A 14,643-nucleotide genomic window follows, 5' to 3' on the forward strand; every position below is an offset into this window, starting at 1 on the left:
GGTAGACTTAGCCTGTCACCTAGTTTAACATCAGGACTTGGCATCCTAAGTGCCTTTAGCAGAATCCATTCTGTTACAAGTACTTGGAGCAGATCCCTGGTTTGATGATACATCTTCCATCTCTCCAGTCTTGGAGGTCCCATGAAGGTCATGCACAGTGCCTTCCCTCCTGACTCATAGAGAAAAAGAAGTGTTTTTTAAATGATGTATTTGAGTCTGTGTGTGTACATATATATATATATAGGTATAGATATATATGTATGTATATATTGAGTGTGGAAGGATATATCATCCAGGCAGTTGATATATATATATATATATATATATATATCAGTTAAGTTCCAGTTAACAGTGAACCATAGCGATCAGTATCTAACGTCTGTGACTACATTTAGTTGTTAGTCACTCAGTGAATTCTTCTGATGGATAATTCTATGTTCTCTTTACTGGACAGTAAAAATTTGTCTGGCGTGTGCTCTTTATTATTATTAATTATATATATATTGCTGAAGTAGTTTGAAACTAATAACCTGGTGTAGAACTCAATATACTTATGCTTCAGAACGAAGCATTAGTCGAGTACAGACATTTAATGAGACAAAGGAATAAACAATTACAAATTTCATTAGCTTACTGACCAACCACTTGTGTAATAACAAAAGAAGTAAACCTCCATAGCATTAAACACGATTTTATTAAATTTATATGTATATATATATATATATATATATATATATATATATATATATATAAATTTATATGTGTATATATATATATATATATATATATATATATATATGTACACACACAGAGGCGTATATCTGTGGTTTTAAATCATTGGCCTGTTGCCCATGTAATCAAAGTCTGAAAATTGCTACAGCACAAAGGCTGTGCTCCTCCTGGGGAAGAAGCATTTCATGTTGCAGTTCCAGTCTGCTTTACTGACAGAAGATTATTTTCAGTCTTACTTGGACTGGAGAGAAGGGAGCATCCTATTATAATAACACTGGCTCCAATAAAAATAACAAACATGGACATCAGTAGAATATAATTCTGTTTATATGTTCTCACATACATGTGTTTTTATATTTGTGTGTGTGTGTGTGTGTATACACAGCAGAAAACTGTATTGTTGACACTAAGAAAATATGTCAAATGTTATAATGTATAAAGAGTGATTGACAGTTGGTAGAGTATCTAACGAAATGTGTTGCAGTGTGCAGTTATGTTCCCCTTCACATTTTTCAGTTGATCTAGACATTCACTTTGCATTTCATCCTTCTGAACTGGATAAAATACATATCTACCATGTACTGGGATTGGTTCAGTCTACTGTGACATTGTGTAAAAATTAACATATTGATTTTCCTTTTTGGTGTAATTTTATCTTTGAATGGGAACAGGTATGACTGTGTAGGTAAGAAGATTACTTCACAACTACATGGTTTCAGGTTCAATCCCACTGCACAATATCTTGAAGTGTCTTTTGCCATAGCCTTGAGGCAACCAATGCCTTGTGAGTGAATTTGGTAGAGGGAAATTGTGTGGAACCCTGTTGCATATGTATCTATGTATGTATGTGCATGTTTGTTTCCCTCATTCTTTGACCTCAGGTTTGTTGGTTTGTTTATGGCCCTGAAAAAGGATGTAAACACTCATACAGCCAAAACATAGTCAGCCCTAAACAGACTGGATATTCTCTGGAAATCAACCCTGTCAGATAACCTTAAGAGGAATTTTTTTCTGTGCAACAATAGAGTCAATCTTTTTATATGGAGCAACAGCCTGGATATTAACCAAAACACTGTAATCCAAGTTAGATGGAACTTACACCTGAATATTAAGAACAGTCTTAAAAATATCTTGGAGAATTCATCCTGCTACGAAACAGCAGTTTGGAGATCTGCCTGCTTCCAACATCACAAGGAGAAGGTACTTACATTTTGCAGAACATTGCTGGCAAGCTGTACAAGAGTTGACTAAGTGACCTACTGCTATGGATGCCAAAGCATGGCTGTACTCAAGATGGCCATCTGAACATGATGTATGTAGATCAACTCACCAGAGACACTAGATGCTTCCTTGAAGACCTCTCTCAACTAATGCAGGACCGAGATGGATGGTATGTGCAAGCTCAACCAAATGATGATGGAGCATAGCAGTTTTGTAAAAAGAGATTGATAGAAGAACCTCTGCCAAAGAAATACGGACCTCAGAATGATGTCCAGATAAGTTTTTCTGTCTTTTCAACCTTGTTCATACCCTTCTATTTATGTTCTTTCACTATTCTATCTATTTCATTACCATGTCGTCAAATTCATTCAGTTATTCAAGTTTATCACACAGTCACTTATTTCTATAATTCTGTCTTAGATTAGCTGACCGAAAACTCTCAGATTTTTCAATTCTATATTACTATTATCAACATTTGCTGTCTCGTTAAATTATGCTACATAAATCCTAAAAGAATCTCTCTCTCTCTCTCTCTCCCTTGTGTTCTGGTCACTAACCCCCCCCCCCCCCCTCTCTGCCTTGCTCAATCTCTCTCTCTCTCCCTCTTTCGATTACCTCTCGCTTCGCCTGGACTATAAACTAATGCACGCACCCCGATTCGCCTACTTGATCTTAATACCCCTGCCCGTGGTGCACCCGCCCTCCCACCCCCTCCACCAGTACCAAAAGTTCCTATCCCTCCACCAGTACCGGAAGTTCTTATCCCCTCCACCTGTACCAGAAGTTCCTATCCTCTCCACCAGTATCGGAAGTTCCTATCTTCTCCCATCCTTGGGCTGTCTCCCATGAACACTTCTAAAGGCTTCACGCCACCCCCACCCCTACTTAGGGTTTATCTCCTCCGATGTAAGGTAGTGATCATATAATGCAAAAATATGATAGTGTAGTGTATGTAGGTTGAATTGAAGGCTACTGCTTGTTTATGAATTCTGCCAAATGCGAACTTTCTTTTCAGGTACATGAAGCTGCTGTTCCCCGTCCCAGGGTATCATACCTCCCACACCCTCAGGGTTGGCACTCTCAACGTCAGCACACTGAAAGGTAGGTCTGGTGAGATTGTTGAGATGCTTGAATGGCGATGTGTCGATATCTGCTACCTCCAAGAAGTAAGGTGGAGAGGAGGTTCCTCACAGGCAAAGAACACAGGTACAAGATTTTCTGGGCAGGGAACACAGATGGGGTCGAGGGCGTGGGTATACTTCTTGTGGAGAAATGGATAATGTAATTGAGGTAGTCAGAGTATGCGATAGAATACTTAGGATTAGATTAGTCCTTCATCATGGGTTAGCAACCATTATCTTGGCCTATGCCCCTGAGCCAGGGCTACCTGATGGACAGAAAGACCGATTTCATGACACCCTCTTGCAGACTACCTTGTTGAGGAATGACAGGGACCTTCTTTTTGTGACTGGTGACTTCAATGGACATGTTGGACAACATACAGGGGGCTTACATGGAGGCTATGATTTTGGTTCCTGCAATGAGGAGGGAACCAGGCTGCTGGAGTTCTTATTTCTTTATTGCCCACAAGGGGCTAAACATAGAGGGAACAAACAAGGACAGACGAACGGATTAAGGCAATTACATCAACCCCAGTGCGTAACTGGTACTTAATTTATCGACCCCGAAAGGATGAAAGGCAAAGTCAACCTCGGCGGAATTTGAACTCAGAACGTAACGGCAGATGAAATACTGCTAAGCATTTCGAACGGCATGCTAACGATCCTGCCAGCTTGCTGAAGTTCTGCGATGCAAATGACCTTATGGTTTGCAATACTAACTTCAGGAAACCTGCCAGTCACCTACTGTTCTGGCAGACACACTAGACAAATTGACTACATCCTCGCCAGGAAAAGATGTCTGCTTATAAATGCCAAAACCTTCCCAGGCGAAGAATGTACCCCACAACATAGACTAGTAGTTAGTGACTTCAGGATCAGGGCTAAGTGGTTGCCCAGAAGATGACCAGCATGGAGGAGAAGGGTCTGGAAGTTTAAAGATCCTGCAAATGGACAGAGATTTAGAGACGTATTACTCGAAGTCTTTGACGAAATAGAAGGGGATATAGCTTCACACGATGCAGAAAGACAACTGGAGGTTTCTACAGGACAACCTGCTGAGGGCCACTGACAAGATCTGTGGAACAATGTTGTTGACAGGGCTATTAGACAAAAAAAACAGGCTTGGAAGAACGGTGGTAGCAGGGAATTGTATCAGACTGCCAGAAGGGAAGCTAGGAGACAGGTTTATTTAGCCAAAGGGGAAGCAGATGAGAAAAAATTTGCCAATGTTCTGTGCCGTGAGGACCAAAGACTTGAGGTATTTCGTGTTGCAAGACCGTGTGTGAGAGAGAATCGTGATGTCGTAGGACATGTGTCCGCATGGATGATGGTTCACTTGCACTAAACGAGGATGCAAAGAGAGAGGTTTGGAAATGCCACTATGAAAGGTTGCTCAATAAAGAGAATGAATGGGAAAAAGAGAGTCTGCTGAATGTCGACCGAACAGAGGGACCAGCTATCCGAGTTGACAGTACCATGGCAGATAAAGTAATTAAGAGTGTGAAGACAGGGAAAGCCCCCAGCCCATCAGGAATCACTGCAGAGATGCTCAAAGTTTCTGGCAATGTCGGCTATAGCTTAGTCACCCGTATAGTTAACCAGGTGATACACGAAGGAGTCATACCCAATAACTGGTGTAGCAGCACCATAGTCAACTGCTAAAAAGGTAAAGGTGATGCTTTAGATACAAATAATTATAGAGGTATTAAGTTGTTGGATCAGGTAATGAAAGTCACGGAGAGGGTCATAGCCCAACTAATTAGGGAGAGAGTCAGTTTGGGTTCGTGCCAGGGAAAAACACCACTGATGCTATATTTCTGGTAAGACAGCTGCAGGAGAAATACCTAACCAAAGATAAACCTGGCTTTTGTTGACATGGAGAAAGCCTTTGACAGGATCCCCCGTTCCCTTATCTGGTATTCAATGAGGAAACTAGGGATAGATGAATGGTTAGTGAGAGCTGTGCGAGCCATGTACAGGGACGCTGTCAGTAAGGTGAGGGTTGGCAACGAGTACAGTGAAGAATTCCGGGTAGAGGTAGGGGTCCACCAAAGTTCAGTCCTCAGCCCCCTCCTATTTATCATAGTCCTCCAGGCAATAACACAGGAATTCAAGACAGGATGCCCCTGGGAGCTCCTCTATGCTGATGACCTTGCGCTAATTGCTGAGTCACTATCAGAACTAGAGAAGTTTCAGGTGTGGAAGCAAGGTCTAGAATTGAAGTGCCTTAGAGTCAACCTAGCTAAAACCAAAGTCCTCATAAGTAGGAAGGTAGACAAACCACAAACCCCTTCAGGTAGAAACTCTATAAGATGTACCTAGTGCAAGTTATGGACACATAAGAGGTGCAGCAATATCAAAGGAAGGCTAACTGGGAAGATAGTTTTTGTATGTGGCAGATGTTCAGGAGCAATAAACACTGAAAATGTGCAGAAAACAACTTCTGTCACATTCCAGGGAGAAAAACTAGAAGTAGTTGATAGCTTCCATTATCTAGGGGACCAAGTTAGTAGCGGAGGACGGTGTACTGAAAGTGTAGCTGCTAGAATAAGAATAGCCTAGGCAAAGTTCAGAGAGCTATTACCTCTGCTGGTGACAAAGGGCCTCTCGCTCAGAGTAAAAGGCAGACTGTATGACACATGTGTACAAACAGCCATGCTACATGGCAGTGAAACATGGGCTGTGACTGCTAAGGACATACGTAAGCTCGCAAGGAATGATGCCAGTATGTTCCGATGAATGTGTAATGTCAGTGTGCATCCTCAACAGAGTGTAAGTACCTTGAGAGAAAAGTTGGACTTAAGAAGCATCAGTTGTGGTGTGCAAGAGAGACGATTGTACTGGTATAGTCATGTGCCGAGAATGGATGAGGATAGCTGTGTGAAAAAGTGCCACACCATAGCGGTTGAGAGAACCTGTGGAAGAGGTAGACCCAGGAAGACCTGGGATGAGGTGGTGAAGCACGACCTTCGAACATTAGGCCTCACCAAGGCAATGACTTGTGACCGAGACCTTTGGAAATATGCAGTGCGTGAGAAAACCCGGCAAATCTAGTGTGACCATAATCCAAGGCCTCTGCCAGGAGTGTAGCTAGCCCACTTATGCGTACTTTTCCTTCATTGGACACTAAACTCTGCTTGCGAAGACCTGTTGAGGCAAATGAAATCGAAATTGAACCAAATTCGAAGACCTGGCAAGCCAAGTGAGACCATAATCCGAGGCCTCTGCCAGGGGTATAGCTAGCCCACTTATGCATACCTTTCCTTCATTGGACACTAAACTCTGCTTGCGAAGACCTGTTGAGGCAAATGAAATCGAAATCAAACCAAATTCGACCACTGGCACCCCCTTCATTGGACACTAAACTCGGCTTGCGAAGACCTGTTGGGGCAAGTGAAATCGAAATCGTGATTGAACCAAATTCGATGACTGCCACCTGTGCTAGTGGAGCGCTAAGAGCACCGTCTAAGCGTGATCATTGCCTGAGCAGCTGTCTGGCTTCTGTGCCAGTGGCATGTAAATAGCACCATTTGAGTGTGATCATTACCAACGTCGCCTTACTGGCACATGAAAAAACATTCTAGCGAGGTCGTTGCCAGTACCTCCTGACTGGCCCTCGTGCCGGTGGCACGTAAAAGCACCCACTACACTCTCAGAGTGGTTGGCATTAGGAAGGGCATCCAGCTGTAGAAACTGTGCCAGATCGGATTGGAGCCTGGTGCAGCCATCTAGTTCGCCAGTCCTCAGTCAAATCGTCCAACCCATGCTAGCATGGAAGGCGGACGTTAAATGATGATGATGATGATGATATGAACATGAAATTTTGATGGAAGGTTCTTAGATCACTTTAAAACAAGTAGTTTGTATCATAGAACCAGGAGGAATCTTAGACAGGCTGGTATGAAAAGGGTTAAAGAAGGTCTTTCAAAATGCGTAGATTTATTTTTTCAAACAAACAAATTAGGGAAAAGTTGTAACTGACATCTTGGTAACAAATATGAACTATGTGTTTCAGTGTTTTAAATTAATTGCACAGAACAAGAAATGAATTAGGAGACATATGAAGGGAGATAACTAGGTATCCTTGAATAAATAAAAGATGAAGACTGGAGATAAAATGCTATTCAGTCAGCAGCCTTAACTGCTGTATATTGGATTTAAGTCAGGTTTTTGTGTTTAAGCCTATGATTCATGCCAATCAAATAACAGTGCCTGGTAATTTTTGATCAGTTTGAGCAACCATTTAGCCCTAACTTAAAACTACGACACTCAAAACCAATGAGGGTGTTTCTATTCAGTTGCTTGATCTGCTAGAAATAGCAAAATTTCTCTCAAATTATAGCCTATCATCTTAAAAAAGGGAAGGACACATTAGATAATATAGTCTTAGATTAGTTTGAAAACGATGAAATGGTCACAGCTACATTTGAACATACTAGTTCTACATTCTTAACTGAAATAAAAAGTGTACTTGAACAGTAATATAGTAACAAAAGGGTTTAAATACTTAGAATTGCATTTAATGACCAATATCATGGAACTATTGTAGAATGAAAAAAAAAAGACAGCCAAGTCTCTACAGAGAAGTGGGTGAAAAAATGTGAGTCACTGAATTCAGTTTTCTACAATAAATGGTGAGTGTTGTCCTTTTTTTTTTTTTGCTGTTATGTACTTTTGTTTGGTATTTATTAGTTTTCTTGGAATTATTTCTCTCTCTCCAGAATTCAGAAAATATTCCAATAGCAAATAGCTCATAGCTTTTAATGAAGTAGATGCCAAATCTCCTTCTCTCTAAGTTAGTGGAATGATAATTTCTCAGATTGCTGACATGAATCTTCCATTCCTCTGTCATCCATGGCATTTGTAAGCTCTTGGAAAGTGCATTTAGTGCTTTTTAGCAAATTGATTGATGTAGTGTTTTATTGATCTGCCACTTTCCTTTTTACCATGAGAAGGTTTTGAGAAAGTATCACAGAACTTCTGCCAGTAATTGAAGTTCTATCTCTCTGTAGATAATCTCCAAATAACAGGCTACTTACCTGATGAGAAACAGCTATTCACTTATATTATCATAATCCTGATATTGTTCTACTGGATTTTCTTCGTACTTCATTGGTGGAACTAATGTAATAGGCTAGTCACTTACCTTATAATTTGATGAAGAGGACATAATTCTGTTAATTAAACAAAAACTCTTAAATGTTAGGATGGACAAGAGTCTATATTTCTCTGTGAGTGTATATATCAACATCATTTAACATACATTCTCCACGCTGGCATGGATTAACTGGAACTGGTAAGGCCAGGGGGCCACATCCGGCTCCATTGTCTATTCTGGCATGGTTCCTATGACTAGATGCCTTTTATGTGGCACCAATATCAATTCTGCTGTGGTGGATGGGTCTTCTTGAGACTGTCAGATATCTGTCCTTTATACATGTGCATGACAGGATCCTATAGTCTTCTTCTACCATTTTTATTCACAAAGCATTGGTCATCTCAAGATTGTTGTAGACAACAGTTGGCCCTGGTGCCATGCTGCAGGAATGAACTTGAAGTCAACTGGTAGCGAAGTGCATTTCTGTGGTTAAGAAATTCATTTTGCAACTAGTTGGTTTTGGGTTCATTCTTTCAGCGTGGTGCTATAGGCAACTGTTGTCTATAACAGTCTCAATATGACTAGTTCCTTATGAATGAAAATGATAGAAGGAAATGTCTGAAAATCTATAGTGTGTGTGTGTGTGTATAGATAGATAGATAGATAGATATTTCCGCATCCAATTCATTCTAACATGGAATATAGGTGTAAAATGTTGATGTGATTATCATCATCATCATTTAACGTCCGCTTTCCATGCTGGCATGGGTTGGACGATTTGACTGAGGACTGGTGAACCAGATGGCTACACCACGTTCCAATCTGATTTGGCAGAGTTTCTACAGCTGGATGCCCTTCCTAATGCTAACCACTCCGAGAGTGTAGTGGGTGCTCTTACGTGCCACTGGCACGAGGGCCAGTCAGGAGGTACTGGCAACAGCCACGCTCGAAATGGTGTATTTTATGTGCCACCTGCACAGGAGCCAGTCCAGCGGGACTGGCAACGAACTTGCTCGAATGTCTTTTCACGTGCCAGGAAGGCGACGTTGGTAATGGTCACACTCAAATGGTGCTATTTATGTGCCACCGGCATGAAAGCCAGACAGCTGGTGCTCTGGCAACAATCACGCTCGGACGGTGCTCTTAGTGATTTACTGGTACTGGTATGATCATTATCATTGTAATTCTATGTCCACTTTCCAAGCAAACATGGCCCAAGCCAGTCCTTATTCAAACAACACGAAGGACATTGTTTTTTTTTCTGCTTTACATCATAATCTCTGTTCATTTAAAGTGATTCTATTTGAGAGAGAGAGAGAGTATGAGAGTGATGGGAGGTGAAAACTCTAAGATGACAGGTTATAAGTTGATTGCATACTTGGCTAGTACTTTGTTTTATTAACCTTGAAAGGATGAAAGACAAAGCTGATCCTCACAGGATTTGAACTTAGAATGTAGAGAGCTGGAACAATCCACCACCTGAATCATCATCATCATTTTATGTTCACTTTCCATGCTGGCATGGGTTAGATCCATTCTAATTTTTCAGACTAAGCAAAAGCCTCAAACAAAAGATTAGTGGTTCTTGAATGATGTCATGTAGATTTATTAAAGTATAATTTAAGGTTTTAGAAAATTTCTACTAATACTAGAGTCTTGATAAAACATGTCATTCATAAGTTTCTTAAACTCAAGCAGAATTAATGATTTCTAATACTGGCATAAGGTCAGAAATTTAAGGAGGGAACAGTTGATTTCTATTGACCAAAGTACTTTGCTAGCACTTGATTTTTCATCCTTTTGAAGTTAATAAAATAAGTCAACTTTGGCAAGATTCGAACTCAGAATGTAAAGAACTTTAGCTAAATACCTCTAACATGTTTGCCATGAACTGTCTTTTACTCAAGTATGATTAACAAAATGGAGGAAGCAATATTTTTCATGTTAAAACAGTATTTTAACTTTACATGCAAAGTATACCAATAATTTTTTTTAATTGTTCAATGCAGTACAAAGTCAAAAATGATTAAGAACCACTGCATTAGATAAGACACTTGCTATCTTCACTTCAATCTTTATGCCTGTCTTCACATATAGCTATGAATGTTGGACTGGCAGAAAGAATATGGTCAGAAATACATGCAACCAAAATGGGGTTACTTCATAGGATATCTGGAGTAATGTTATTCAACAGTGTGCATAGGTTTTTTATGGCCAGGTTCTAACCTAGGCGGCAGCAACAAAGTCGACCTGCCACATCTCTCAGTCCAACTTCACTGCCTCAAGATCCTGGATACATTCCAGGCCAGTGTCTGCAATCATGTTGTTGATGTAAATGTAACGATGTTTTCCTCTTCTTAAATAACCATGAAGTGGGTTCCACAAGACTAATTTGGATGCTTCCACTTCAGAGTGGCGCATGCAGAACAGATAGTTGCAGTTGTCTTTGCTTGATCTTCTCACTAACTTTCGGCAGATCTCCATAAAGGCATTCATTTGTCATATGTTGTTGCATAGCTTGGAGATCAGGGAGTCTCTCCTGGTCAAGCCACTACTTCTCTGCATATTGAGAGTTATAACTTTGATACTATGGACATGTGATTAGAATGTTGCAGGAAAGGATTTCAATATAACTTCATCAAGCTGAGCCAAATGGCAAGAGTCCTAGGGGTAGATTAAGAACGTGATGGTTGGTATAATATCTATATAGTCTCTTTTTGTCACTTGTGAAACAGCTGGTAAGTGTAATGATAGTTGCTTCTGATAGGACTCTTTGGAAGAGGTGCCTGAGGACTCAACCCTTACAACCCACATAGAAATAATGGATGGATGAGTTAGATATGTTACTGTTTGTAACCACTGAAACTTACCAAACTTGACTGAAGACTTAATTATACCAACATATTTTGATAATCTCAGATTCTGGATTTCCTCTTGAAGTTATAGATCAACCTAATCTGGATTAAGCTATTACAATATAATGCTCACACCACCAATTGGGGAAAGCACTTTTTCCAAGAAACTTCAAGACATTACTGTTATATATGTGTGTGTATATAATATACATACATACATGAAAAGAAGTTGAAAATGCACTTGGAGCCTTTAAAAAGATTCATTTAGATTTACCAAGTTGAGATAGATAACGCTATAGCACCAGATCTCTATCTTACACTTCATTTATTCGTGCATTCATTTTTTACATCCATTTTTCCATGTTAGCATGGGTTAGATACATATATTAATGATGGCCTTCCTGAAGTAAGGGATCTCTTATTTCACATAACTTCAAAGATGTGAAGAGGGCAGATGATTTATTGATAGAAGTGAGAACGTTGCTTACAGTAACTTCACACTATGTTTGAAAATTATGAAACTGGTGAAATTGTGTAAGAATTTTTTCAAAGAGTTCAAGTGCATTTTAACTTCTTAATACTTCTATTCCTCCTTTTAAAAAAAGCTTATTTTCCTGTACATATACACATTTGTATGTATGCATAATTAGTTATTATTTTAAAGCAAGTTTAAGAATAACAATGAAGCATTTATTGATGGTGGTGGTAGTGACTCTATACTGAGAGTAGAGTCAAATTTATAAATAAAATCAATGTCACCTGATTGAATAAGTCATCAAGCAAACTTAAAGTCGCAGTTAACACAAATTTTATATGACTTAGGGAAGAATGAGTACTCGATAACATAGTAGAGATTAATAATATTTTTATTTTGGTTGAGTCAGTCACTTGATACGTTGAGTTTTGCCTGAAGAGCCTGTATATTCGTAGGTGAAACTCAGAGTAGCAAGATGCTGAGTTGACCAAAATAAAATTAACACACACATACCAGTAGACAAAATTTCAAAGGCAAAAACAATAGCATTGCTAGAGTGTGCATAGTTATATTTTCAGCAAGAATTTTCAAATATTTTCCTTTAAATTATGTTAAATTCTATAAATATTTGAATATCTAACCACATGCACATGCATACACGCACACACACAAGTATATATGTGCATGTATGTATGTTGATATATGTCATGCTGAAGTTTCTAAGCAAGTTGAGTTTATCATGTGTTCATCCTCTTGAAACTTTTACTATGTTTACTCAGTAGTAGCAGCTATAAAATGATTGAATATTAAGTACTCTTTTAATGGTTCAATTTACACAATTGTATGTGTGTGTGTATGTGTGTGTGTGTGTGTGTTAATTAATATCTATCTACAGATACACATATGCATACACTCACACATCAAATGTGTGTGTGTTGTTTACATCACAAGAATTTTGAAATTTTGGAGACATGAAATAAATAGTTTATGACAGTGGAATGCAAAGTAGATAACGCTACAACAGTGTAAATATTGGATAAAAAAGCCCTTTGGATAAGAAAAGTCAAAAGCTGGACAGAACATCTGTCATGTATGCTTACAGAAGATGGATGTTGTGTTTCATGGGCAGCCTCTAATATTTTTGTATCCAAGGATTTTTATAACTCCATATTTACATGCTATTCTTTATAGCTTTATCTACTTTGCATTTGACTATTAAAAGCAATATATTTGATATTTATCTAAAAATCCATGAGAGAGAAAAGCAGGCACTCATATATTGGTTAACAGGGTGGGCATATAATTATTAATAGAACACAATATTATATTCTCATATCAGTCATTTTATCAATTAGTTTCATACCAGGAGTTGAGATAAACTCAGCAATCATCTGAAAAGAATGAAAGGAAAAGCATGGCATGGGTTCTTTGTTACTGGACGTCTGGAAAGGACTTTATCTCAACCCTTGTATGAAACCAATTGGTAAAATGGTTGATATGAGAACATATTTATTTTGTTAATAATATATATATATCAAATCAGCAGAAGTTACAGAGTGACTCAAGGGCCAAGAGTTTCACATGTTGGCACAAGTCACACACACACATACATACATACATACAGAGAGAGAAAAATAATGCGACAAGCTCTAAGACTGATTTCGAATCCATAGAGAGCTCAGATGTCTTGACATCTGAGACTCTTGAACACTTTCTGGTAAAAGAAGGAAAAAAAAAAATTTTTTTTCAAATTTTTGTTTTAGTTATTATTTATAACTATTTCAGTTGTGATTTTAAAATATATTTTAACAAATAATAATGTGAAGATTGCAGTGATGGTTATAATAATGAATAATATCAACAATATTAAATGATAATAATAATGATAATATTGGTAAGTTTTAATTATTTAGAATTTTAATAAAAAATAAATAAAATTTCTAGGAGCAATAATAAAAATTAAAAACAAACAAACCTGATATTGCTTCTGTCTGTAACGAGCATGCACAGACATTAATACAAACACATACACACACTCATACAATACATATACACAGATGTATGTATATCTATATATCCATTTACAACACAGGGGCACATACATAAATGAATAACAATTCTGTTGATGTTTCTCTTCAAATTTCCAGATGTAAATTTGTTGTGAGATAGCTAATAATAATAATAATAATAATGGCACAAGGCCAACAATTTTGATGGGGGTGGGTTAATCAATACCATTGACCCCAATACTTGACTAGTATTTTATCCATCCCCAAAGGATGAAGGGGTAAGTTGACCTTGGCTGGACTTGAACAGAGAACCAGAAGAAACAATACATGACATTTTTCTGATGCTCTTTTGAATCTGCCAGCTCTCCAAATAATAATAGTGATAATAATAAAGTGTCTAACATAGGCTCAAAGCCACAAGTTCGGTTGGGGTGGGTGGGTTAAATCAATCCTTGTATGGTGCTTTATTTTATTGTCTCTCAAGAGGATAGAAAGTAAAGTTCACCATGATTGGATTTGAAACCAGAATGTAAAAGCTGGAAATAATAATAATAGTAGTAGTAGTAGTAATAATAATAAACAATAATGACATTCTCAAACTAATATACATACATACAGTCAAATACACACACGTGTGTGTGTATATATATATATATATATATATATATATATATATATATATATATATATATATATACAATTTCACTGACAGTGATTTCAAATACTTGCCAATGGTGGTCTCATCCATCTGATGACACCACCATTGATGAAACTTTGAAGTCACAGTCAATAAGATTAACAATAAAATTTGACTACATTTATAGTTGTCTTTTTTTTCTTTCAGTTAATGTCACAGTTTTTATAATTTTTATATTGTATAATTATAAAAAACTTTCTTTAACAATACATATAGTATATATACATATACATACACACACACATACATACATATACACACTCAAACATACATATACACACTCATACACATATCACTTGTCAAAAGCCTTTTTATTTTCAATGTTGATCTGTCCTGGTATTGGAGGATATTGACTGAACAGACTATTTCTTTCTATGGTGAATATACCATAAAACATGTCTTGTTTAGAGGCAGTAAAGGTATTTGTGGTGATAA

This window comes from Octopus bimaculoides, chromosome 2 (assembly GCF_046866305.1).
Source record: "Octopus bimaculoides isolate indiv1 chromosome 2, ASM4686630v1, whole genome shotgun sequence".
Taxonomy (NCBI): Eukaryota; Metazoa; Mollusca; class Cephalopoda; order Octopoda; family Octopodidae; genus Octopus; species Octopus bimaculoides.